This window comes from Dasypus novemcinctus, chromosome 30, assembly GCF_030445035.2.
Source record: "Dasypus novemcinctus isolate mDasNov1 chromosome 30, mDasNov1.1.hap2, whole genome shotgun sequence".
Taxonomy (NCBI): Eukaryota; Metazoa; Chordata; class Mammalia; order Cingulata; family Dasypodidae; genus Dasypus; species Dasypus novemcinctus.
The window spans coordinates 48,691,611-48,718,505 of NC_080702.1; the positions used below are offsets into that span (position 1 = coordinate 48,691,611).

General features: G+C 35.9%; 1 pseudogene; it reads left to right on the forward strand.

The window, feature by feature from the left end:
• The first annotated feature begins 2,839 nt into the window (after window positions 1-2,839).
• LOC131276889 (vomeronasal type-2 receptor 116-like) lies at window positions 2,840-26,895 on the forward strand (annotated as a pseudogene).

Here is a 26,895-nt window from a genome sequence, read left to right on the forward strand (position 1 = left end):
ATGTGCTTGGGAGACATCACTGAACATAACTGGCAAAAATATTTAAAATAAAAAAGACTTATGCCTTCCTCTCAAGTTCTGAGACTTACCCTTCACAGACCAAATGAATTGTGCCTTAAACATATGCTATTTTACACAGTCCCATGTTAATGCATGAGTTTCCATCTCTCATCCCACAAGCTTCCACATACTCCTAGTTTAGCATATGTAAAAACAAAGAAACCATTTTTTCTTGGAAAGTAGAATATTCAAAGTTTCAGACAACTATTCCAGCACTAAAAAGAAAAAAAAGATCAGTTTCATAGAAGACCTTATTTGCTTCATCATGAATTGGATAAGGAAACATTATTTCTTGAAATATAACTGAGGAAGGACCAGTTGGGCATGACTACATTTACCTTTTTAAAATATTTTGTATTTTAAACATAAATGTTCCATGAAAAATTTAGGGGATTCCCATATGCCCCACTCCCTCCCCTCACACACTTTCCAACATTAACATTCTTCCTTAGTGTGGTACATTTGTTACAGATGAGGAACACATGTTGAAGCACTGCAGCTAAGAGTGGATTTTAGTTTACATTATATTTTGCACTCTGTCCCACACAATGTAGTAAGTTATGATGAAATATATAATGGCTTATATCTATCACTGCAATGTCATTCAGGACAATTCCAAAGTCCACAAAATGCCCCATATTACACCTGTATTTCCATTTTCCTGCTCCTCTGAACCTCCGGTGACCGTTGTCTCCACCTCAATGATAAATATCTTACATTGCTAGAATAACAATAAGTGTATAGAAGAATACCATGAATTTTCTATAGTCCACATTTCATTTCCTTATCCTGAGGATGCTGGGATAGTGATATTTACCCCTCCTATAAATGAGAGAGTCTTAGAATCCATGGAGCTGATGGATGGGAATACATTGCGTGCAGTTGAGATTCTCTCTGTTCCTTGGGATGGATGTGGTCCATCATCATCTCCTTGATACTTGTCCTGGGTGAGTACAATGAACTGGAGAGTAGGTGCAAGAAATCTGTTGAGATATAGGGCCAAACTGGCACATGGAACACCAAAACATTTAAGTCCTATCAAGTCTAGTACTAAGTATAGTTTTAAATAGAATGTGCAGAAGAGCAATTTGTAGGAAACCACAAAGGAGTCTAACTCAGATACACATGGGAGCATAAATTCCAAAGTAGGGCCAATTGGCAGGGTACAAAATACAATTTCAGCTTGAGAGCCCTTTTTGCCAATTTGAATCACTTGGATCACATACATCCCAATAAACTTCAGCATGATATTCATCCTCACATAAATGTCTCAATATCCTCAAATATTGTAATGGCCTTACCAATACCTATGACCTCAATAAAACCACAATGGAGTATGTTTATATGTGAACTTCACTACTACCTGGAAGAGAGAGAAAAAAGCCCCTGTTGTCTGTTTATGTTGTCTATTTGTTCCTTGTGTTATTGGATCTCTGCCATCAACAGCCTCAAGGATCAGAAACTGGCCCATAGTCAGAGGAGGTACACTTGATGTGGATTTCCCAAAACCTAGAGCTTCCTGCCCTGACCATTGATAAACTTGCAAGAGTATGTGCCTGTGAGATGGGCACAACTTTACATTCCCTTCCAAGTTAGTGGCCATAAGCCCTTTATTTTTTATCCAGGGTAATAAAAAGCCATATTGGTTGCCTGTGTCTTAGATGTTTGATATGGTGGAGAATATATGGGGTATTAAAGTGACCGTTCTCTGCTTTGGGGTGACAAAAAATAAATGTTTCCAACATAACTCTATGTTCCCATAAAGGTGCAATTATTAGGAAAAACTCTCTGTAGATGAGAAATGGATCAGCACAAGCTGCTGATCTATGGTATTAATGCATTTTACAGGGGCTGAGGAGGAGACAAGGGTGTCAAATTTTAGGAATTCAAAATGCAGTTTTATTTTCGCATTAATCTTATGCTACAGATTTGTAATTTATGAAAATTGCATGACTGCTGAATCCCAGGCAGGGGCACATTGAATCGTGGGTGTTTCTGGTCACAGGAATGGTATGCAGGCCTGCATCTACCTTAGGAGGCATGTTGTTGTCCTAACCTGAGACATAGTTGTGTGAGGCTGTCCATCTCACTGTTGGACCATGGAGTGCATGATTCCAGGATGTCCTTAGCTAAAACATGACTGGCATGAGCCCCTTTTGACAGACCACCCTTGTGATGCAGTTAACACCAGTTTATTCACTGGGCCTGGTTGATTGACAAGGGATAGCACTAAATCTGCCTGGAGAGTGGGTGGTCCCTGGGGCCTTGCGATCCCTGGACTGGGGTGAAATGATAGCACCTAGGGGTGCTGAGGCTAATCCAAAACATATTTTCCGACTTTTGTTTTTCACCTGGGCATGGAGCCTCAGATGCAGAGCCCCAGGGCAAAAAGTGTTACAGGTCCCCCTATTGTCTAGAGGATTTGGAAAAGCTTAGCAAAAAAAGGTCATCACAGCCCTTAGATTTGACTTTCGAGTTCATAACAACAGCATATACACACAGATGTATTTATATATATAAACAGTATATATATATACAGTATATATATATATATACACTTATATATATATTTATATACTGCTTGAGTCTGCAGGTTCCATTTCAGCTCTTCATGCCCCTTACCTTGCACATAATGAAAGCTTTGGCTAAACTGGGAGCTACTTCTAAGATGTAACTATTGATTTTGATTGTCCTGCTCCTGCAACTTCCCCTTTCTGCATGGAGGTTAACGGATCCTGCCTGCTTCTACAGAATAAAACCCAATGTATTTAAGGATGGAGATCTGGTTATTGTGGGGTTTTTCCCCCTCTATACATTTCTAACACAAGAAAGGACTGCCCGGCCTTTCAAAGGATTCTTTTTGCAGCAGTAAGTGCCTTTTTCATTTATTTTCTGCCTCATTATTATGATAAGCAATGCCTAGACAATTTGCAGATGGCTAGATCAACACACTCCACATTATTGTCCTTGCCTTCCCCACTGCACACCTAGATCACAGATTGTCCATAATCTTCTGACTGGATATTTTTCTTTCAAAGGAAAGTGAGTATATTTTATCTTTCTTCCTTTTAGTTCCCATGACATTCTTTTTTCCATTTCTGGAACATAAGGGATTCATCCTTCTCCAGCCTCTCCTCTCTCCTTGCCTCTCTCCTTGCCTCTCCTCTGACCTCAGCTGCCACGAGTAGTGAATGAAATGATATTCTTTAGAAACACAGCCCACTACCATTAGGGCATTGCTAAGAGGTTGTAGAAAAATGTCTTTTCCCCAAATTAAGGGTCTGCTAATGATTCTTTTCCCATAAGAATAATTGCTAATATTCCTACAAAGATGCCACAGATATCTGGGGTCCACTTGCTTGGACAGATTTCTTACTGTAGACAACTGGTTACTCTCTGAAATATCTTTATATCATAGCCCATCAGGTATCCTCCTTCTCTCCTCCAGCTGCCAGCCAAGCCAGGCTTAAAATGATGAAGGATCTGAGTGACACTTTCCACTCCAGCATGATTCTAAATGCCATTTCTGTAGGCAATGGTCTAAAAAACGAATTGATAAATTAAAACTGCAGGGGTGATAGGTTTCAAAAAATTCTTTAAAATATTTTTGATGGGCTTCTGGCTAATAGATATAGCTTGAGTGAGAAGAGGGTATTTTACTAAAAGAAAATGATAGCTTAATCTGGTTTTGAAAGTGCCAGACACATATGTTTTGCAAGCAGCTGCACACATTTGTGACTGGAGATGGCAAGGTTCAGAAATTGCTGTAGAAAGAGTTTGCAACTTAGTTTTCTTCCTTTTCATGTCTAGTTGTTTTTCTGCTTATCTCTTTTATTCTTTGACAGACCTCAAGTGATTCACTGCTCATTTTCTTACCATAATTTTCCAAAATCTTTGTAAGTATCTGTAATACACACACACCTCTTTCTGATGGGTACTGCTGATGGCTGTCTTTCCAGAAGCATCAGGGACATAGGAGTTGAGGGTGATTGATTCAGGTATTCTGGCCTGAATCTCTTAGGAAAGAAGGCAAGTTTGACTCATATCCCAGCTTGAAGCACCCTGTAAGGTGGAGGGGAAGAGTTTGTGCACTGTCAGAGAAGGAGATACTAAAGTATTAGATACTAATTCTGCTGTCCACTCAAACTACCTAAGGAAAATGAGCACTTGTTGGATTTGCATAGCTGAAGAGTAGAAACCAGGAGTGACATTTACTAGAATGCCCTGATAATTAAATAAGGCTTTCTTTTCTGTGGTGACTTATCCACTAGGTTCAGAAGGTGCAGTGCCCAGTGCTGACCACACTGGGGGTCAAGAAATGTTTTAATATCCTTTTAAATCTGAAGAATAAATAAATGTTTTAATATATAATATTATTAAATTTGTTTTTAAAATAACTAAGTCATAAAATGCAAAAATATATATAAATGTCTCAGACCATGAAAGTTGTCATGAATCCCTGAACGTATTCATTACTTTTCTGTGCTAAAAAATTTGTATATTACAAGCGTGAGATCATTCTGTCCCCATTCCCCTTTAACATGCTTACATATAAAAGAAGAAATCACAAACATGTTTCATATAAATATGTGTTTCCAATATACAATTTGTATGTCTACTTATCTTATAGTCTTAGGGTTATTTTATTTCAGCAAAATTTTTGTGTTTTTATTGGGTTCTAATATTTTATTACTATAATTAAGTACATAATGGATATAGTAATAGAACTTTGCATTATAAAAGAAGCTAACAGAATTTTTGTAGTTAAGTGGTTGGGTGCAATTTTGGATATTTTTTAAATGTATTTTAAACCTATTGTAAAAGAATCTTCCAGAAGTACACTAATTGACAATTTTACTAGCCATAAAGAAAATATCTCCTTCCTTGTATTGTTTTTTTATCATACTTGAATAAATCGATGTTAGATATTGGTCTCCTGTTGATCACATTTGCATTTATTTTAACAACTGTTGCATTAATATTTTCTTCAGTTATTTGGTCTTAAGAATATATTTGGTGATTTGTCTTTTAAGTCTTGGGTCATATTTCTATTCATGTATACACCATTTCACTTTTTTCAAATGTTTTCATTACTGAAAATATAAAGTATGTGTTTGCAAACATTTATTTTAGGGCTGTGGATTTAGACAATGGTTGAGCACCTGCTTCCCAAGTACAAGGTCCTGGGTTCAATCCCTTGGACCTTCTAAAAAGTCTTTTTTTCCTGTTGTTCCTTTTTTAAAAAATAGTTTAATCGTGGAGTATTTAAATTAAAAAAAAATAAAAAATCAGTATTAAAGTAAAATCCAATCATCTTTTCTCCTATTCTGTCTGACTTTTTGGCCATGCTACCCCAATCTGTAAGTTTATTAATAGATGTGCTAATTCCAGTAATTTGTTTTATTTTTTGAAATATGGAAAGAGTTTGCCTCTAGTATGAAGTAGATTACCTCAATTTAATATTTCAAAATGATTTCCTTTCTCCATTAATTAAACCCATTATTTCCCCCTTACTAGTTTTTCAAGACCACCTTGAAGATGCATGAAACATTCCCTTAGACATACATCATTTCTCTATTTTCTATTATTTCCTAGAGATACAACAATATCTTCCTCTGTCATTACCACACTCCTTAAAATATTGTGGCTAATTAAAAATTGCAGTTATTGGTTTTGTAAAATCAAAATCTGCCTTTAGTGTTCTCAATTATTTTCCCTAATTTCCTGAACTTTGCATACTTCCAAAAACCTCTAAAATTGTATTAACATTACCTTTAAAATAACTCTCTGAATTTTTATAATTTTTGTACTAACATACATACAACCTCCAAATTTTCCATTTTAAACACTGTCAAGTGTACAATTCAGTGTAATTAATGGCATTCACAATGTTGGGACACTATCACAATCATCCCTTACCCCAAACTTTCATCATCTCTAAAAAAAAATACTTGCCCAATTAGAAACGATTCCCCTTCCCTCATCGGCTGGGCCCTGGTAACTTATCTATCTGTGTTAGCTTTTTTTAAGAAATCATTTTTTGACTATATTAATACAGCATAAATCTATTCAAAGTGTACATATAGTTATGCATTTATCATTTTAATAATTACTAGATCATTTTCATTATTCCAGTAATAGTAATAATAATAAAAAGCAAAAACAGGAAAACTCATCACCTCTCAATCTTTCTATGCTTCCCATACTGTGTTTAGGTACTATTTTGTTTCTATTAGTTTATTTGTATTTATATTTTGTATACATTCTCTTATATGTGCAACATCACCCATATTTGTATTTCACATAAGGTTTTAATGTTATATAGCCCGAGGTTAAATTTTTTAGTTACCCTTATAGTAGTATACATGTCCTTAGATTTTACTTTTCATCCTTAGCCATATCCATTTAAAAGCTCCGCGCTAGTTGCTTACACTATCATGTGCTTTTTCCACTTATATTCATTTCCAAAGGTTTACAAACAACCTTTTAAAATAATTCTGCAAATTGTTAAAAACTGTCCATTCCCTACCCTCATTCTATTTTCTATTTATTAATGCCACGAATTTATACAACATATTTAGTTCATAATAGCACCATCATACAATATTTATGCTGTGTTAACTTTTATAGAAATTTTGTAGATTTGTTTGTGTTAGAGGTTTGCAGGAAATAACAAGCCGTACCTCAGTTCCCATGATATGCACTGGGAAAAAGGTAAACCACCTCCCCAGTGTGGCACTTTCCCACAGCTTAAACAAGGGAACCCAGTCAAGACAGGTGTGAAGGGAGATAGAGATCTTCACCATCTGCATATCAGAGGGATATGGAAATCTTTACTACCTCTACCTGCATATCAGAGGGAGACTTTAAAACCTTACAGATCAAAAGAAACGGTTGCTCCTGCAGCATTCCAAGAAGCCATAGACTCCCTCAAACCCCTCCCACTACCTCACTCAGACCCTCAAGCCCTCTCCCACTAACTATCATTTCCCCACCTAGGAAAGTTCTGTATAAATTCAAGTCCCATCCTTCCAGGAGTGGGCTGGCGTCTCTCTTCAGACTCCCAGGATGCTGGTGGGGGAACTGAAGTCTGTTCTTCAGACCCCCTCCATTGGAAGAGCTTCTCAATAAATAAATTATTTGCTTATGGTCAATCAGTCTCCGTGTCCCAGTAAGAGCCGTATTTTTTCCAACAGTGTGTATCTTTGCGAAATTGTTTCCAACGTTTTACATTCCTTGATAAGAGCTTTATGATTTTATCCACAGGAGATGCAGCAATTTTTTAATCTATTGCTATCATATATATCATCCCCAAAAGCTTCTATAAACTGTTGGTATACTATTGAAAAGCCATTGACTGTTATATATTTGTTTGTGTACTGCCTTATCAATTGCATATCTTTATCACATTTACTATTGGAGTTCCCTTGTGAACAATCTTATCTACAGCAAAGTACTGTGGGTCGTTGCTCTTTCCATTGTTTTTCACCTGTTATTTTATTGCATTATCTGATAGACTAGAAATTCCAACAAGGTACTAATTAATTCTGCCCCCTACAGAACTTATACATACTCTTGATTTTAATAGGAGTGTTTTTTGTTCAAGGAATTTTTAGCAATATTCATCCGACAATACATGAGGAAAATGACTTATCAGTAAACTTGGCTAATAGTGAGGATTCAATTAGACTGCAAGGGGGAGAGTATCTGACTGTGGAGATGAGTCTCTAGATGGGGGTGATTCAACCATCCCTGACCCTCACCTACTTTCAATTGTGATTCACTGTCTCTGTATGAAGCAAAGTCTATATTCTAAAGTTAAGAAAGTTTGTGTTTTTAAGCATATTCAGTAAATACTCTTCTCCTAAAATAATATGTTCAATTGGAAGTTGTTTCATTTTCTTAAATTATTTCTTTCTTTTACTGTATTGTGAAAGCGTTTCTCACTAGGCAACTCAATTTATTTTCATAAAGCCTGTACCATGCTTTTTCTATATTTATGTTTACAAGAAATTTTGAGGAAAAATGGAAAATATGAAAGGCAACATACGGAATTAGACGTAAAGATTCCCAAGGCAGATAATAACCAAAATATATCAGAGGTAGATATACCACACAAAATGGATAAGGATAAAATGCATTATTAGGAATCAAATGATAAATTCATAATGATAAAAACACTCATCACAAATGTATAGTAATTGTTATATATTAATGAAGATTAAAAGCCTAAGATGAATAAAGCAATAAAGAGAAACAAGAAGATATAAAATCAGTTATCATAGTGGAAACTTTCAACATTTATCTCTCAAACAAAGGATAACATATATCTAAGAAATATCAATTGTATTTGGAAAAAAAACAAGTTCGATTTATTGAGCACATTTGGATACCTGTGTCCTACTATTGAAAAATATCCATTCTTGCCAAGCACACGGGGTGCATTAACGTACATTTAGTAATATGTTAACCAAGCCTGAACAGAAGGAACTTTGAAATAAATACAAGGTGCTTTTCTTTTTCTTGGAATTTCAGATACATTTAATAAAAATGAAAGGTGTTTCCTTTGGCCTGGATGATAATTTCTTAATAAATAAATGAGAACTTAGTGTAATCTGCAGAAAAATGAAAATAATAAGGATTATTTGCAGGAAGTACCACTGAAGTTCTTGACTAATTATTAATAACAGGATTTTTTAAAATTAGCAAATGGATGATAGACTTTTTAGACTTTATGATGCAGTTCCTCTTAGATTCCTAAAGTGTTTCCTGTCTTATTAGGTATGCGTAATATTCACCTCCCCCTTCATCATTTTCACTCTCTCAAATCTTCCTGCCTTGCCTGAATCCTCCTTCACTGTGTCTCTGAGGCTCTTCACAGTTTGTTGATTTTTGATGATGGAAGATCCAAAACTTGATGGGGTAGATGTTTAGGCTAACTGACTGTCAGTCTTCTGCAGGTCATTTTGTCTGTCCCATTACTTCTGTCCCTATTGCAGATCTGAACTTTTAAGGAGACTCACACTTTAGTTGGAATTAATCTGTCTTCAAACTCATGCCAATATTCCTGACATTCTACAAATCATTTAATGATGTGCTAATATTTTAAAAAGTATTTTGGTTCCAGAATTAAAGAACAAATCCTACCATGAAGGTATTCTGTTTTTCCATTCATTGAACCTTCCATTGTAGCTACCCTTACCTATTCCCATATAGGTAGAATTCAGTCAGGGCTTTAAAGAAATATTTAGCTTTTTAGCATTAGCTAAAATATTGTGGATTAGAAGACCCAGTCTAGAATGACTTCACGGTGCTTTGCTCCTTAATTTGGTCATTGAATTGGATTGGTAGATAATCATGATTTGTGTCTTTTGCCTAAATATTCCTGTGCCCACCACAAAGGTTTCTAACCAAGAACTACCAGTATGTTCTGGCCATGCTTTTTGCCATCGAAGTGATCAACAGGAATCCCCATCTATTACCCAACATTTCTCTGGGATTTGATATCTACAATGCCCGGCACAGTGAACAGAGAACTTTGGAAATTCCCATCATTTGGCAATCCGGGCTGGGCAAGTACAACCCTAATTACAACTGTAGGAAAGAAAGCAAGTCAGTAGCAGTCCTTACAGGACAATCATGGGCACTTTCCGTTCAGGTTGGGATACTGCTGGAACTCTACAAAATTCCACAGGTAAGCCGGGGCGCGGGGGAGGGGGCCGAGTATTAAATCAAGTATCCTTTGGTGTGATTTTCAGGAAACTTAAAAGTTCAAGTATGGAATTGTTTATGTATTTCTGAAAGGGTGTGGCCATTATACAGAATGTTGGGATGTGCACATGTCCTTTATATGGAATAGATATAAAGGAAAGGGGCGAAAAGACAAAGGAGTTCCCCAGACCTCAGACACTGATGAATGATTTTCTAAAACACTCCCAGGGATCAGGAGATGATTAGAAAATAGAAAGAGCAAGACTTTTCTTCTATGTTTCTAAGAATGCTTGTTATTTATTGGGGTTGAGAGGGTAGTTCACCAATTCTCTGCTTCACATGGACTTATTTTCTCCTTACCCCTTAGCTTTCCTATGGCTTTTATGATCCTAATCTGAGGGATGATGGCCAGTTTCCATCAATTTATCAGATGGCTCCCAAGGATACCTCTCTGGCCCTTGGCATGGTTTCATTGATGCTGCATTTCAGCTGGACCTGGGTGGGGCTGGTCATCTCAGAAGACAAGAGAGGTTTCCAGTTTCTATGGGACTTCAGAGAAGAGATGGACAGGAATGGAATCTGTGCAGCCTTTGTGGAAATGATCCCTATCACTGAGAAATCATATTTCATATTCGAGTGGCACTATCATTTACGTATCAAAGAATCACCAGTGAAAGTGGTTGTCATTTATGGTGACTCTGACTCACTATTGGTTTTGAGTTTTTGTAGATGGAGAGTGTTAGTGATAGGGAAAGTCTGGATCACAACCTCGAAATGGGATGTTACCACAAGTGAAAGAGACTTTTTCCTTGACTCATTCCATGGGACTCTCATTTTTTCATACCACCATGGTGAGATACCGGGTTTCAAAACTTTTATCCAGACTGTTAACCCTGTAAAATACCCAGAAGACTTTTACCTTGCTAAATTGTGGTTCATCTCTTTTGATTGCTTGCTTTCTGAATCCGACTGTAACACTCTGGAAAGTAGTCCTCCCAATGCCTCCTTGGAGTTGATGCCTTGGTGGCAGTTTGACAAGGACATGAATGAAGGGAGTTATAATGTATATAATGCAGTGTATGCTGTAGCTCAGAGCCTTCAGGAAATGCTTCTTCAACAAGTAGAAATGCAGTCAGTGGGAAATGGAGATGGGCTTATTTTTGAGCCTTGGCAGGTAATGCCACTTCCACTTAATAGCATGTGTTTTTTAGAACATATCATAAATGTGACTTTCTTAGAGTGCTGTATGTGCTCAAATTTATAGGTTAGGGTTCGTTCCCCAAAAGCCCAGAATTCAGTGTACTTGTTTTAGTGTCTAGGAGGTAAATCTAATCTTAGGTAGAAAAGTTCATCAAAAAGGAAATGCCATTGGGTGGGAGGAAATGAGTTTACAATCTTTGTTACTAAGGATCTCAACCTCATTCCCAACTAATATTTTAAATAGAAAATATCAAGACATCTTCCACCAGTCACTTAAATGACAACAGGACTTAATGCCTTTTAGACAGTGTTGAGTATTGTACATACATTATCACATTTAATTCCACAACTACTTTAGGTATTGATAACCATGCTTTGCAATATGATTATCTGGGATAATTCAAAGATTAAATGAGTATGGTTAGGTATAATCCACCTTAAGATTTTCTGCAACTGATGTGTATAGATTGGTTTATCACCTTGCCTTTGGAGTTTTCTGTACAAATTGAGTGTTAGTGTATTGACTCTATGATATGTTAGTCCTCCATACATTTTATTTTATTGAAATATTCAGACATGAAAATACAAAAAAATAAGTGTATAGTGAAACTGTGAACTTACAAAACAACCAGGCATATTATCATACATTGGTCACATGCATCACACCACCACCAACATCTCGCATTGTTTTGAAACTTTTGTTATAAGCTATGCAAGGGCATCATCAAAATATTACTAATAATTATAGCCCATAACTTACATTTGGTGTATTTTCCCCCAAACTACTATATTATTTTTTATATATTTTATTATAGAGGTTGTGAAGTTAGAAAACAATCATGCACATGTTTAGAATTCCCATACAACATACATTCACCAACATATCACACAGTGTTGGAATATTTAATATGGATTATCAGATAATATCATCAGACTATTATCAACAATCATTGCCGATAGTGTACATTTGTCAAATTTCTCCATACCCCACCACTATCAACACAATATATTTTTAGCATTGAGGAGAATATTACAGTAACGCTCATAACCACAGTCAAGAGGTCACACTAATTGTATTTTTCCCATGCTTATCCACATTCTCACTACACTGAAATAGTGACACAATTCTAGAATAGCTCACAGAAGGACACTCTTGTAAATCAACCATCAACCATAATTGTCACCCAGCTCTGGGTTCACTGTTTTTCAGCCCCTAGACTATTCTCTAGCTTACTTTCATTTGACTTTTATATCCCTAGCCTACCCTTTCAGCCGCAATATCATTTACAAATCAGATACTACTCATTTTAATGTGTTACCATCAACTATATCAATTTCCGCATTTTAGAGTCAAGTTAATTAAAATCCAACGTACATTAAGCATCAATAGTCCTTCTCAGCCCTCCTCTTATCTCCTAATGACTTCTACTTAGATTTTACCTCCATGCATTTACTTTTCATATTTAGTTCATATTAATAAGACTATAGCAATATTTGTCCTTTTTTTCTGACTTACTTCACCTAGCATGATGTCTTCAGGAATCATCCATGTTATGATAAGTGCCCCAATTTCATTTCTTCTTACTGCAGCATTGTATTCCATCATATGTATATACCAGATTTTGTTTATCCATTCATTGGTTGATGGACACTTGGGTCATTTTCATCTTTTGGTAATTGTGAATAATGCTGCTATGAACATTGGTCTGCAGATGTCTGTATATCTCACATATTCAGTTCTTCTAGCTATATTCCTAGTAAAGGAATGCTGGGTCATAGGGCAGTTCTATATTTCACTTCCTAAGGAACTGCCAAACTGTCTTTCACAGACACAGTATCATTTTACAATCCCACCAACAGTGAAGGAGTTCTCTTATTTCTCCACATCCTCCCAGCTTTTATTGTGTTCTGATTTATGAAATAATGACTGTTCTATGAGGTGTGAGACAATATCTCATTGTCATTTTGATTTGCAGTTCCCTAATAGTGATATGGAACTTTATTTTAATGTGCTTTTTGTCCATTTGAATTTCCAATTTCCTCTTTGGAGAAATGTCTATTTAGATCTTTCACCCATTTTTAAATTGGATTCCTTCCCGTTTTATTGTTGACTTGAGTGATCTCTTTATATTGAATGGAAATTAAACCTTTATTAGATATATGGTTTCCAAATATTTTCTCCTATTGAATAGGCTGCCTTTTCACCTTCTTGGTGATTTCCTTTGAATCACAAAAGTGTTTAGGTTTCAGGGTGTCCCATTTATCCATATTTTTCCTTTGATGCTTGTGCTTTCAGTGTAAGGTTTAAGAATACACCACTAACACAACCATTCCAAGGTCCACAGAATGGAGGAATAGAATATGGATTAGAGTGGACTTACTGATATTCTATTCATGAACTATTGTGATTAGTAATCGAAGAAAATGTGGCATTGGTGTGGAAAAAGTGGCCATGGTGGCTGCTAGGGGTAGGGAGTGGGAGGAAGAGATGAGATGTGGGGGCATTTTCGGGACTTGGAGTTGTCCTGGGTGGTGCTGCAGGGACAGTTACCAGACATTGTATGTCCTCTCATGGCCCACTGGGTGGACTGTCGGAGAGTGTGGGCTATGATTGACCATGAGGTGCAGTGGTGCTCAGAGATGTATTCACCAAATGCAATGAATGTCTCATGGTGATGAAGGAGATTGTTTGTTATGGGGGGAGGAGTGGGGGGAAGTGTGGGGTATATGGGGACCTCATATTTTTTTAATGTAATATTAAAAAAATAAATAAAGACAAAAAACAGAAAAAAAATGCACCACTTACTGCCAGATCTTGAAGATGTTTTCCTACATTTCTCTGAGAAGCTTTGTGGTTCTTGCTTTTCTTTAATCCACTGTTTGTTAATTTTTGTATAAGGTATGAGATTGGGATCTTGTTTCTTGTTTTGGTTATGGATATCCAGTCTCCTAGCACCTTTTTCTGAATAGATAGTTCTGCTCCAGCAGGATGGGTAGGAGAAGCTTCTCAAAAATCACTGGACCATAGATGTGTGAGGTTCAGTTTCTGAACAGTTAGTTCAGTTCTGTTGGTCTATGTGTGTATCTTTATGCCTGTATCATGACATTTTTACCACTGTAGCTAGCTAATATGATTTGAAGTCTGGATGTGAGAGTCCTCCAACCTCACTCTTCCTTTTGAAGATATTTCTGACCATTTGGGTTCCTTGCCCTTCTAAATATTATTTGCAATTTTGTTTTCCATTTTTTAAAAAAACTGCTGCCGGAATTCTTATGGGATTGCATTAAATCTGCATACAAATTTGGGTAAAATTGACTTCTTAATGATATTTAGTCTTCTAATCCATAAGCATGGAAAATTCTTCCAATTTTTTAGGTCTTTTTAAAATTTCTCTTAATGCATTATAGTTTTATGAATATAAGTGTTTTACATTCTTGTTGAAATTTATTCTTAAACATGAGATTCTCTTATTTGCTATTTTAAATGGAAATTTTTTACTTCATCCTTCAGATTGTGCCATTATGATTGTATAGAAATACCACTCACTCATGCATATTGATCTTGTATCCTCACAATCTACTGAATTTATTTATTAGCTCTAGCATCTTTATTGTAGATTTTTTGGATTTTCTAGAGATAAGATCATATCAACTGCAACAGTGAAATTTTACTTCTTCCTTTCCAATTTGGAAGCTTTTTATTTACTTTTTGCCTGATTATTCTACCTAGAAATTGTAGCAGTATATTGAAAAACAGCGGTGACATTGCTCATTGATTTCTTCTTCCTCATCATATTTTGAAAGCTTTCAGTATTTCACCTTTGAGTACAATGTTAGTTGAGGGTTTTTCATATGTAGACTTTATCAAGTGGAGAAAGTTTCCTTCAATTGCTACCTTCTGTACTATTTTTATCAAGAAGATACGCTGTGTTTTGTCAAATGCCTTTTCTGCATTAACTAATAAGATCATATGATTTTTTTTATTTGATTTATTAATGTTCAGTAATATGTTGATTGTTTTTCTTGTTTTGAACCACGCTTTTATGCCTCATTAACACCCACTTGATCATAATAAATAATTCTTTTAATGTGTCATTGGATTCAATTATCCAGTATTTTGTTGAGGATATTTGCATCCATACTCATTAGAGAAATGGGTTTGTAATATTTTTTTCCTAATATCTTTATCTGGCTTTGCTATTAGGATGATATTGGCTTCCCAGAATGAGTTTGGTGTCATTCCTTATTGTTCAAACTTTTGGAGACACTTGAGTAAGACTGGTATTAAATTTTCTTCAAATGCTTGGAAGAAATCACTTGTGAAACCATCTGGTCATGGGATTTTCATTTTAGTGTTTTGTTTGATGATGGCTTCAGTCTCTTTATTTGTGATTAGTTTGTTGAGATCTTTGATTTCATTTAGAAACAGCATAGTTTGTACATTCCTAGGAAATTATTTCTTTCATCTACATTGTCTGGTTTTCTGGCATACAGTTGTTCATAGGATCCCCTTATGATGTCTTTTATTTTTGTGTGGTCAGGAGTAATGTCCTCATTTTCATTTTTTTTTACATATATTTTTATCATCTCTCTTTTTTCTTACAGCAACCTACATATGTGTTTGTCAATTTTGTTTATCTTCTTGAAGAACCAATTTTTGGTTTTGTTAATTCTTTCTACTTTTTTGTTGTTCTCAATTTCATTTATTTCTCTTCTAATCTTTATTCTTTCTTTCCTTCTACTTGATTTGGCATTATTTTGCTGTCCTTATTCTAGTTTCTCAAGCTGATTGGTTAGGTTATTGACTTTAACTCTTTCTTCCTTTTAAATGTAAGCATTGAGGACTTTAAATTTCCTTCTCAGCACTGCCTTGATTACATTCCATAAGTTCAGATATGCTGTGTTATTATTTCCATTCATCTCAAGATATTTGTGGGTTTACTCAAAATTTCTTATTTGACCCCCTGATTATTTAATGACAAGATGTTTAATGTTCATATCTTTGTAAATTTCCCACTTTTCTGCCTCCTGTTAATTTCCAACTTCATTCCATTATGATCAGACAGATTGTTTTGTGTAATTTACATCTTGTTGATTTTATTGAGATCTGATTTGTGACCCAATATACAATCTATCCTGAAGGAAGATCCATGAGCACTTGAAAAGAATGTATATCCTGCTATATTTGGGTCCAGTTCTCTGTATATGTCCATTAGGTTTAAATCATTTGTCATATTATTCAAGCTCTTTGTTTCTTCATTGATCCTCTGTGAAGTGTTCTATCCAATGCTGAGAGTAGAGTATTGAAGTCTCCACTATTATTATCAAAATACATTTTTCTCCCTTCAGTTTTGACAGTGTTTTCCTCATGTATCTTGGGACATATTGCTTAGATCTACATACATTTAAGACTGTTACTTCTTCATGGTATATTGCCCCTTTTATTAATATATAATATCCTTCCTTGTGTGCAATGAAAATTTTGCTTTTAAAGTCTATTTCATCCAATATGGATAGAGCTACTCCAGCATTTTTTTTGTTGTTGTTACTGCATGGAGGAATATCTTTTTCCAATCTTTCATGTTCAATCTCTTGGTATCCTGGGTTTTAAGGTGAGCCTCTTGCAGACAACATATAGGTGGCTCATACTTTCTTTTCCATTCCATCAGTCTGTGACTTTTGACAGGGGACTTTAATCCATTAATATTTAATGTTTTTTTCCAGTAAAATCAGTTCTTATTTAACCCTTTTTAAGCTTTGGGTTTTATCAATCATATTTTATTTTCACCACTCTTTTGATACTTTTAGTTACTTATACTGATATAATCTTCATTTCTAGACTCTCTTCCAAGAATGTCTCCTTTATTTGCTTTTCAGACTCTAGCACTCTCTTTAGTATTTCCTACAATGCTAGTCTCTGTTATAGACTTTCTCAGTTACTGTTTATCCATGGCTATTCTAAACTCGCCCTCATTTTTAAAAGACGGTCCTGCCAGATATAAATTCTTGCCTGGCATTTTTTCCCAGGCAGTATCTTAAATATATCATGTTACTTCCTAATTTTATCCATTGTTTCTTAGGAGAAATCATCACTTAATTTTATATGGTATCCCTTTTATGTTATGCACCACTTTTTTTTTTTACTACTCTTAGAATTCCCTAATTGTTTTTGGTATTTGATATTCTGATTACTATGTGTTTTGGAGTTGGTCTATTTGGATTTATTCAGATGGGAGTGTGCTGTGCATCCTGGACATGGATATCTATCTCCGTCAATAGGGTTGTGAAATTTTCTACTATTATTTCTTCAAATAATCCTTCTGCCCCTTTTCTCTTCTCTTCTCCTGCTCAGAAACCAGTGACATATATGCTTGCATGTCTTTCTGCCATTTAGTTCCATGAGACTCAGTTAAATTATTTCTGTTCCTTCCTATATTTGTTCTTTTGTATGTTTGCTTTTAGAAGCCATATCTGCACGCTCATTGATCTTTTCTTCTGCCTCCTCAAATCTGCTGCTATATGCTCCAGTGTGTATTTAATTTCATTTATTGAATCTTTCATTCTCATAGGGTCTGCTGTTTTTCTATGAATACTTTCAAATTCTTCTTTGTGCTCATTCAGTGTCTTTTTAATACCCTTAATTCCTTTAGCTATCTCATTGAATTTATTAAGGAGACTTGTTTGAGATCTAGTCTTAGTTGTGGCAAATCCTTTGTCATCTGGAGGGTTATCTTGATCCTTTAAATAGCCCATATCTTCCTTTTTCTTATCAAGGATTGTATTTTTATTTTTTTGGTGCCTTGGCATCTGGCTTACAACATTTATTTATAGTGGATGCATGTTCTCCTTTTACTTTAAATCCTTCTTGCCTTTTCTCCTTTGCTGGTGTTGTAGTAGAAACTGAGGGTGAGCTTGGTGCTGCAAGCTGTGGAGGCTTAAGCTGCTTGCATTGCCCTGGAACTGATTAATCTTCTCCAACATTTCTTCTCTGTCAGGGGTAGGGACAGAACTTCAGCCATGCATAATAATCCAAGTTGTTCAGGCAAAGAGTATCTGTAGTTGTCCAAATAGACTGATGAAGCCTCAGGACCCTTCCTCGACTGGTATGGGTGGGGGTAGAGATTCAGGTATGGGCTTCAATCTTATGCCATATAGGTTCAAAATGTCAGGCCGAGGTAGAATGACATAGTTCTGGGGCGCCTCCCTGCTGGGGGTGGGGATGGACTCTCTAGAGTGCACAGCAATCATATTCATTTGGGCTAAATATGGCTTCAGTTGCCCTGAAGAACTTCCCTTTAAGGGGTGAGAACCGAATCACTGATACGCAACAGTTTAGTCTGTGCCTACCAATACCTGGAGAGGCTGAGGAAACACCAGTCCCCTCTTAACCTTTCAGCATGTGGGGGTGGATCCCAAGGCACCTTGCCCTTCCTTCCATGCATGCCAAAAGGGTCTTCCATTGCCCAGAGAGACTGAGAAAATGCCAGCTTTGTCCTATCCTTTTGGGTCATTGATGTGGACCCACAGGTGACCAGAGGTTCAGACCATCAGGCTGAAATTACCTGCCATTGCCTGGAAAGACACTGGAAACCTAAGACCCCTCCTTACCTATTGGGAGTTGGGGGCAGATCAACAGGTACCCACCAGTTCAGTCTATGCAATCCAAAAGTGCCTACCATTGTCCAGAAAGGCTGAGGACACACAGCTCCCTTCCTATCCCATTTGGAGGCAGAGGTGAAGATGGAATTGAAAGTGATTAAAAATCAGCAGGTCTAAGATTTCCAAATATTCAGTCTGTACTTGTCAAAATCACCTGTGGCTACACAAAGAGGTTGGTCCAGGTCCCCCCAGCTTCCTTCCTGCCAGAGGTTGGCTGGAGCCTATCTTAGGGCTGCTATCCAATTCTGGTGGAAAGATGCCAGTCCCTACCTTCACTGTGATTTTCTGTCAGCCCTGCCTCCCATCATGCCAGAGACAGATTTAAAAGGGAGCCTAGCCTACTGTTCTTTTTCTGACTTAGGCAGTTTCAAATTTGAGCTGTTCTTAGGATTATACTTTATCCAGTTGAGGTTCCTAATCAGGAGCTGAAGTTGACACCGAAGTCTCTTTCTCTGCATTTTTTTCAAAGTGGATCTTCCAATTTCAGACTCAGAATAGTTTCCAAGGTGGCTTGCACTGCTGCCACAAGCCTCCATGGTGGGGAGAACTTTACTCACAAATATCTGCAAATGGGCAGTCTCCTTCCATTCTTTCAGATGTTGCAGGATGCTCCACTGTCCCCCAGGTACCCCAAACAAGTGCTTTAGATAGTTCTGGGTGATTACTAATTGTCTTGTAGGACAAGCTGACATTTCTAGCTACTTATTTGGCCACCATATTTTCCCATCTTCTCTCCATTCACTTTTCTTTCTTTTACTTCATCGGATGCTAATAATTAATTTGTATTATGAAGCAGGTCTCCCATAGGTTCATGGATGTTCCCTAATTTGGGTTTTCAATCTTTAATCTTTGGACAAACTCTCTCAACAAATGATGTCTCTTTTAGCTGCACCCATTTCTGAAAAACACACAATTTAAAAATCCTGTTGGTGACCACGTGGTTTTGGATGAGGCAAGGAAATTGGATACCAGGTTTGACATTCTCAACTTTTGGAATTTTCCAGAAGGTTTTGGTCTAAAAGTTAAAGTAGGACAATTTGCTTCAGATATGCCACATGATCAACAATTTTCAATATCTGAGGAGATGATAGAGTGGAACGCAGGATTTTCAGACGTGGGTATGATTCAATCATCGTATTTTGTATTACATATAAAGAAAATATCTTTATGGGGGATTCCTTCCTCCTTATTGCTCAGCAAATTGCCAATCTGTATATTTAACATCTTAACTTTCAACTTGAAAATTTTTCTTACACACTGTCAAATGGATGGTAAGGACACATTATATATATATATATATATAATTTTGTATTTCACATATTACCATGAAAATGAAATCCTTTCAGATAAATTGATTCATGTATTTAAAATTTAAATTTGTGTTTGTGTCAACACCCCTAGCAGTGTATATTTTGGAGAGATAAAGTTACACTTTTTAACAGGTTTTTGATTTTCTTCCCCGACTCCCCACTCAGTATGCAGTGAGAAGTGTATTCCTGGTTTCAGCAAAACATCTCAGTTGGGAAAGCCTGCCTGCTGCTTTCTTTGTACTGCATGCCCAGAGAATGAGATTTCCAATGAGACAGGTAAGTTCATGACAAGAAGAAAGTCCCATCTCTCCTTTATATCCCCCACTCATACAAGTTATTGAAAAGTTTCTGTAGGAAACTAGAGTCAAAATTCATCCTTCATTTAGTAATTTTATTTTATAATCAATAATATTTTCCATTGAGATGACACTCCTCTGCACTTATCTATTATATTTGATAAACTTTAGACCCATTGCAGGCAGTCATCTATAGGAAACACTTTTCTTGAACTCACAATAATAAACTAAGTTTCATCCTTATCCTGTAATTAATACATTGTATTATAACTACCTGCTCTGCATCCTGTTTGAAAGAATATTTAGATTGTATCAAAAGCTTGGGTCTTAATCCTCTTCAGTTTCACCATAACTAACACTGATATGAAGAACAGGTGCTCAGAACGTTTGTTACATTTTTTTAGAAATGAATATTTCTGTGGAGTGCCATATGAGGACAATATACAGCACATCTACAATGAATGGGTTTCACTTTCTGCTTTCTCATAGTTCACAGCTGACCGTGGGGACAAAACATAGAGATACTTTGTGTACCTCCTTAAAGCCTGCAATTAGTGCATGTGCAGAGGTTTAAGGGCTTGCAAATTCATTGGGACAAATGGTTCCATGGAGTTTTTCATAGAAGCAGTAGCATTAGTATTACGTAAGATGAATGAAGGGGCAATAAATTCTTGGCAGAATTATTATAAATGAGAAAGAAGCAAATCACCACTGCATGTATTATTCATAGATTCAGAAAACTGGAAAACAGATTTCAGTGTGACTAAGATCACAGAAGATATTGAGGATGGAGATGGAGACACGGTATATAAATGTGACAGAAAAACAATATGCTATATTTTCTTCATAATACAATTCTTGAAATTAGCCATATTCATGATATTACATGCTGGAATGACATCTTTGGTGGGGAATTTCTGAGTTTCATTTATTGATTAATATGAGGTTAAATTTTCCAAAACACTTCCTATTATTCCATTTTTTGGAGATGTGTTCAGACTAAAGATATAACAAAGCAATTTGTCAATTTGGGAAAATGATCCATGTACACATCGGTACAATACAGGTACAAGTATATGTTCCATGTGCACATATAAAGAATACTGTAACCATCAATGCCTACTCCCACATGTTAGGAGATCAAGAAATATACATTTTAGCAACTCATTTAATTTAGATAATACAATAGATTTTATAAAACTACTTTGAAATTAAAAATGCTACATTTTAAGTGATATGGGATAGAGCTAAAGCTAGCTGTCTTTAGAGAAAAATGTATAATGATAGAATATATAATTTTAAATTATTTATTATATATATTTAAATGAAAAAACTGAACAGCTAAGTATTCTTCAAAAATTAAAATAATAAGAGCAAATAAATCATAAAGAAAAGAGAAGAGAGAAAGTAATAATTATAAGAAACTTAATAAAGGACAATCTAGATAGGATAAAAAGATAAAGCTAAGGCTAGAATTAGGAAAAAAATTAATAATCTCTAGAATGGTGTATTATGAAAAATGAAATTTGCAAAATAAATAATATCAGGACTAAAAAAAAGTTGCCCTCTGTGCAGAATTTTGTATCATAAAAGCCTAGTATAAACTATTTCATTCCAATATATTTGAAAATGTAAATTATATTCACAAATTCCCAGAAAAATAAGTTACCAAAAAATGTCCCAAGAAAAAATGAAATATCTGAAAAGTTTCATATCTCCTTCAATTATTGAATCCACACTTTAAAAACTTTAAAACTTTGTCATATATTTTTATATTCACCAATGGCGTTACTGGGGAATTCCACCAAACTTTCAAGGCAAAAATTAAGCTTATTTACTCAAACTCTTCCAGGAAATAGGAAAGAAATGGGAAAACACAATTCATTTCATGATTAGAGCTTAACATATTTATCAAAATCTTATAAGGTCATTACAAGATAGAAAATTTACAGGTGTCTTGCTTTTTAAATATAAACTCACCTATCAAAGAAAAAAATTTTGTAGTCTAGGTTTCCAGCTTGTGTAAAGATGTGTTCTCATGACAACTCAAGGTAATTCAGTTTGTGTGCCCCCTGAAAAGCAGAGTCATCTCAATGAATACAGGAAAACATTTAATACAATTCAACACCCACCAGTGATTTTAAAACAAACAAAAATATCACTTATCAGATATGGAATAGAAAGGACTTATCTTAATCCCTTAAATGATACTTCCTGAGAACTAAGAAGTATCATCATTTGGAAGCATTTCAGGCCTGGGAGATGAATAATGAGACAGAACTCCACAATGTTAACATGGCTACCAATACACTGGGGTTCTTTCCCAATGTAATATTGGCAGGAAAATAATTGGAATGAATAATTAGGGGAAAGGATAAAATAGAGCTGACATCATTTGTGAAGGATTTTATTGTGTATATCTAAAATTGGGAAGATTTTATAAACTGAGATTAGTGTTCTGAATACAAGTGTAATATAAATCCTTATATATGCAAGTCATAGGACTTTCTAAAATGAAATTTTCAGAGATGATATTTACAATATCCTGAAAGTATTAAATACCTAAAAATAATATTAAGCAAATTTTGGAAAGACTTCTGCACATAAAGATATAGAAAATCATTTAGAAAATTTCAAAAAGACTAAATAAATGGAGGGAGAAACCATATTCATAAGGGAAAGGACTCAATATTGGAAAGGTATCATTATTCTCCAAATGGATTGATACAATGAAATTGCTTTCAAAATCCCAACTTTCTGAGGCAATTGAAGCTCATTAAATCACTCATATGAATCAAACAGGAGAATAACTTGGTCAAGACAAACTTGGAGTAATTATTCTACCTGCTTCATTTTTTATGAAGTCACAATAATGTTCTTTCAGCATAAGGATAGAAAAGGAAAAAAACAACAACAAAAGAAAACCCAAATGTCATATCCAGAAACAATCTGGTTACATAAAGATTCATCAAAATCAGGCACATTGGAATTCTAAATGTAAAAATAAAATTCTTAAAAAAACATAAAGAAGAATATTTTCACCTTCAAAGTCAAAAATTTCTTAAATAAAACAAATATAACATCAACCTTAAAGGAAATTTTTGATAAATGTTAACTACAATAATACTGCTATTTTTTGCTCATCAATGAAAGATAAAGCCACAAGTGGATTAAATTATTTAAAATAGATCTAGTCAACAATGAATCACATCAGGAATATAATGAGAGCTCCTACAGAAACAAGGTAAGCAAAAAATTCATTAGAAAAAAGTTCGATGTGTGAACAAGCCCTCCTTACCAAAACATCTCCAAACATGCAATGCACATATGTGATAGTGCTCAGATTAATTGTTCACAAGGAAATTGCAGTTAAAAAGCATAATGAAATACTCAAAACATCCCATAAAAGCTAAAATTAAACATTATTACTGTGTCCAATGTCTAAAAGAATATGGTGGAAAGCGGACTTGGCCCAGGGGTTAGGGCATCCGTCTACCACATGGGAGGTCCGCAGTTCAAACCCCCGGCCTCCTTGACCATGTGCAGCTGGCCCATGTGCAGTGCTGAGGTGGGCAAGGAGTACCGTGCCACGCAGGGGTGTCCCTGTATGGGGGAGCCCCATGCGCAAAGAGTGTGCCCCATAAGGAGAGCCGCCCAGCATGAAAGAAAGTGCAGCCTGCCCAAGAATGGTTCTGCACACAGAAAGTTGACACAAGATGATGCAATAAAAAGAAACACAGATTCCTGTGCCACTGACAACAACAGAAGCGGACAAAGAACACGCAGCAAATAGATGCAGAGAACAGACAGGTGGGGTGCGGGGCGGATAGGGAGAGAAATAAATAAATAAATAATCTTAAATAAAGAAAAAAAGAGAAAAGAATATGGAACAACTGGATGGTAAATTGGTGTAAAACTTGGGAAAGCTCTATGGTATTACCTGTAATGGTGAATATTTGCTTATTACACGATCCAAATTCATAGTATCCTATTGTACCAAATATGTTCATGGCAGTAACTTTAATAATAACCAATACTCATAAACAACCAAAAGTCCATAAACTGTAAAATGGATAGATAAAAGATGATGTATTAATAGAATTCTGTACAGCATTATAAGAGAATGGATTATAACACTTCACACCCACAAAGACTATGTTTTAAAAATGTGAAATAACAAGTGTTGGAAAGATGCAGAGAAATTGAAACTCTAATAAACTGGTGGTGGGAATGTAAAATAGTTCAGCTGCTGCAGAAAGCAATATGTCAATTTCTTAAAGAATAGAATTACCACATGATCTGCTAATTCCATTTCCCTGGATATACCGATACAGAGTAATAACATGTACTCCAACAGATAAATGTGCACAATGGTTTTAGCAGCATTTTTCACAATAGCCAACACATGGAAGTGACCCAATGTCTATTAATGAATGAATGGGTAAATAAGCAGTGGGACATACAAACAATGGGATATGATTTGGCTACAAAGAACACTGAATTTCTGATATGCACTGCTATATACAAGAACCTTGTAAACATTATATTCTTTGAAATAAGGAAGTGAAATGTCATTTATAAGAGATGTTAAAAAGGAGCAAAGCCCCAGGAGCAGAAAGCAGTGAGGAGGTTACTAGGGGATGACGGTAAAGGGAAGAGGAAATATTTGTTGGTGAGTCTGTAAAAAGGAAATAAAAATATATTTAAAAAGTGAATGAAATCTAAATTATGAAAGAATATTATCACAATCTTACTATTAACTATATTTCATATGTTATATTTAGTGTATTTATCACCAACCTACTCTATTATTAGTATAAATAGTATAAAATATATTTTTATTACAAAGTTGGCACTTATAAAACAAGCATATGTGTAGAATTCCCATACAACACCCTTTCATCAACACACCAAAACAGGGGAATATTTTTTACAGGTTATGAGATAATATCATCAGTATATCACCACCAGCCATCATCCATACCATATATTTGGTACACTTTTTCCATACTCCCTGATTTTGTCTCACAACAATGCAGCGTGTTGGTGGTAATTTGACATATGGGATCTCTGTATGATGTTATGCATGTTTGTTTGTAAGTTCACAACTTTCATTTTACACTTAGTCTTTGTGTATGTTCATATACTAGTAATTTTGAATAAAAATTTAAAAAAATGAATGAACTATACAAATACATCCAGTGAAATGAATGATTCTCACAAATAATATTGGTAAAAGAACACAAGCAGAAGTAAGCTAGGTGCTTAGAATTCAAGAAGGTAGTTTATTTGGAGATTTGAGAGGGAGTAAATGATTGAGAGAGGTTGGAAAAGAGGCCTCTGGAGGGCTGGGTGTGTTCTAGTGCTTGGCCTGTGTGGTGTTGCCCATAGTGTCACTTCCTCATAGTTCATTAAGGCATACACGTATGGTTTGTTCCCTTGTATGACTATATGTTATCCACCAAGAAATACATTTTAAAAAAGAAAAGAATGGCTGTTCAAAAGTGAGTAAAGTGGGACTGTTATGAAATTGAAGGACTGAACTTCCAAAAGAAAGCCAGAAGTCTAAAAGAAAGTTTAGGGGAAGGAAAACAAGGAGATTAAAACACAGAGTTATTTCGAGTCATCACAAACTGGACAGATTTGGCTGAAATTGTCCAATTTTATTCTTCTGGGTCGAGTGAATAAGTGAGAATTACTGAACATGTGCTGGTGACACTTTACATTTCTTGTCAGATACAGAGCACTGTGTGAGATGTCCAGATCATCAGTATGCAAACAGTGAGAGAACTCACTGCATCCAAAAAGCTGTGACCTTCCTGGCTTATGAAGACCCTTTGGGCATGACTCTGGTCTGCACAGCACTTTGTTTCTCTTTCCTCGCTGCTGTTATTCTTGGAGTCTTTGTGAAGCACCAGAACACTCCCATTGTCAAGGCCAATAACAGGACTCTCAGCTACATCCTACTCATCTCTCTCAAGCTGTGCTTCCTCTGTTCTGTGCTCTTCATCGGTCGTCCCAACACAGCCACCTGCATCCTCCGACAAATCATATTTGCAATTCTGTTTACTGTGGCTGTGTCCACTGTCTTGGCCAAAACAATCACTGTGGTTCTGGCATTCAAGGTCACTGCTCCAGGGAGAAGGATGAGGCAGTGTTTGGTATCAGGGGCTCCTAACTTTGTTATTCCCATTTGCTCCCTGATCCAGATGACAATCTGTGGAATCTGGCTGGGAACCTCTCCCCCATTCATTGATAAAGATGCACACTCTGAGCCTGGTTATATCGTCATCGAGTGCAATAAGGGCTCAGCCACTGCCTTCTACTGTGTCCTGGGATATCTGGGATGCTTGGCCCTCGGGAGCTTCACTGTAGCTTTCATGGCCAGGAACCTTCCTGACACCTTTAATGAAGCCAAGTTCTTGACCTTCAGCATGTTGGTGTTCTGCAGTGTTTGGGTCACTTTCCTCCCTGTCTACCACAGCACCAAGGGGAAGGTCTTGACAGCTGTGGAGATCTTCTCCATCTTGGCTTCCAGTGCTGGGTTACTAGGCTGCATCTTTGGCCCAAAGTGCTATATTATTTTGTTAAAGCCAGATAGGAACACTCAGCATGGATTATGGTATAAACCACCTTCTGGGGGAAATAAGCTGGCTTAA